The sequence below is a fragment of the Trachymyrmex septentrionalis genome, unplaced genomic scaffold (genome assembly GCF_001594115.1).
Source record: "Trachymyrmex septentrionalis isolate Tsep2-gDNA-1 unplaced genomic scaffold, Tsep1.0 scaffold20, whole genome shotgun sequence".
In the NCBI taxonomy this organism is placed as follows: domain Eukaryota; kingdom Metazoa; phylum Arthropoda; class Insecta; order Hymenoptera; family Formicidae; genus Trachymyrmex; species Trachymyrmex septentrionalis.
In genome coordinates, this window is record NW_017305180.1 from 1,641,666 (window position 1) to 1,644,134 (window position 2,469).

Below are 2,469 nucleotides of genomic sequence, written 5' to 3' on the forward strand. Positions count from 1 at the left end.
TGTGAGCATTTTTATGAATAATAGAACTTTCTACTTGGTGCATTCGCTACTAACGAATTTTCGTGCACGAGAGATATCGATGCATCTACGTGTAACGGAAGTAAGTCCCTTAATATGCGTATGACATATTAAAAATATATAATCAAATTAAATAAATAATATATATACTTTGAACAGAAATTTTACGAGCTCTTATCATAGTAAAAATGATAACAAAAAAATTTACATGTAATTAAATGTAAATAAAAATGTTGTAATTATGTGTTTCGTGTCTACAGAAACTGAGATTAATAAAAATAATTTAGAACTATTTTTGTAATTTAAATTGATTGATTAAATAAAATAATATAGTTAAAATCATTGAATCTGTGTGTATATATTCTATATATCGAAGTTTTGTTAAATTTTTTATTTCATTCGATATGTGTATTATACATTATATTAAAGTAGGTTTGTGCATCATGATACACATTAAAATGTTTAAAACAGGATGACTTACTTCCTGATTACCACGTGTACGCGTTCGAATGTGTATACATAAATATGTGTGTATACATATATATAGATATACATAATAAATATCTATGTATATAACGTTTTGGAAGAACAGATTTGTATATTGCGATAGCGCAAAGAGAATTGGAACGCCTTATCGAGGTAACGCCTTACTGAGAATCCCTTACAATCAGATATGTTACTATAGCCATCAATATTATATAAATTTTTGCATATTATGGATTAATATTGTTCTCTCGCATCGTAATTAATTTCGTTACGTTACTAAAAAATTATCAAATAATAATAATAATAATTTCATAATAATATAACTTATTATTACATATTATAAATAATAACATATTGCGCGTAAAAATATTATACCTCTTATTTCTAACAAGGAAATGCACGGAAATGTTTCCGATTTTGATGAGCTTCTAAAACGTTGTATAAACTAAAGTAAAATAAGAGAATTTTTGTGTAACTACATTTTCACAATCACACATTTAGAGAGAAATATTATATTCTTTTTAAACGAATATCATCGAAACTATAAAAAATAGAAAATATTTTTTTTAATAAAAGATTTTAAGAGTACTTTATAATAATAAATCAGTGGCAACAATAATTTTTTATTTTTATTTACATAAATTTTATTTAATTTTATATAAATTTTATTTATGTATTTATTATACTTCAATATACTTCATTATTTTACTATACTTCACTACTTTTATATACTTTTACTACTTAACACTTTTAAAATACAAATTTAATCATGATAAAGATATTTTCTACAAAATATTATTTTCAGAGAATTAACGCCTCTATAGATATTATCTGTATCATACATTCTTGTAGACGAGAAAATGATACAACTAACAAAAATACAAGTACCAGGTATAAATATGAAACTATATTGCAACACAAGTACTCCAATCTCACGCCTGTATGTAACGAAGCAATTTTGGCGTCAGGTCTTTCAAAGCCTACACTGTCACATTCTGGAGTTAGGGTCACAATCAAACTAATTTCACAATTAAACTAATTTTACAATGATACGTGTAGATAGATATAAAAGACTGCTAACCCAGCGAGAATAACTCATCGAATCGATGTCGATTTGATGTTAAATTAATCATTTCTGCCATTCTCGGTCATTTCCGATTATGAAAGAATTTTATGAAATATTTTTTGAACATTTACTCATGCCTTTAGATTTAAAAGTTAAACTTTATTCAAGAGATTCTATTTTAAAATTACAATTATTAACACATTTTCAATTTGTCAAGATTTAGTAATTTATTTAAATATGCATGGTATAAAAGTGATTATTTAGATTTTAAATCAAAAGACTTTAATACACCTATAAATTTTTGTTTAAACAAAAGCATTTAAAAACAACATGCAATATTTGCGGCGGCATTAAAGGATGATATAAAAAATCTCTTTGTATACAACATTTTTGTTACATCTTTGTTTTTAAACCATAAAGGAATGAAATCAATTATATTTGCACTTGTAACTTTATTCATATCACTATTACTGTATTGTAACACAATCATATTATTATAATATAACACAATTTTGTTGTATCACTCTCTTTTATTTGTATATATATAATAAAAAATCATCTATATTATATTTATAAATAATCAAATAATGTTAATAATAAAGATTTATTTCTTTTTTCTTCTTCTTTCTTTATGTGTTTGAGACAAAACGATCAGTTGCTGTGTGATAACTTCTCATATTCGGAATCTAAGTCGAGAAATAATCTTGAGAGTGAGAGTCTTGATTCAACTGTACGAGAGCTGTGCGTTTGTGTGAGACTTAATTATTCACTTCTCTGGAAACTCATATTCCACTGATTCTGAAATTATTCTTTTACACATAAAATGCTCGACATCGAATGTGTCACTGTTGTCATGTTCGATATTATACGTATGTTATGATCGACGTCTTATATTGCGT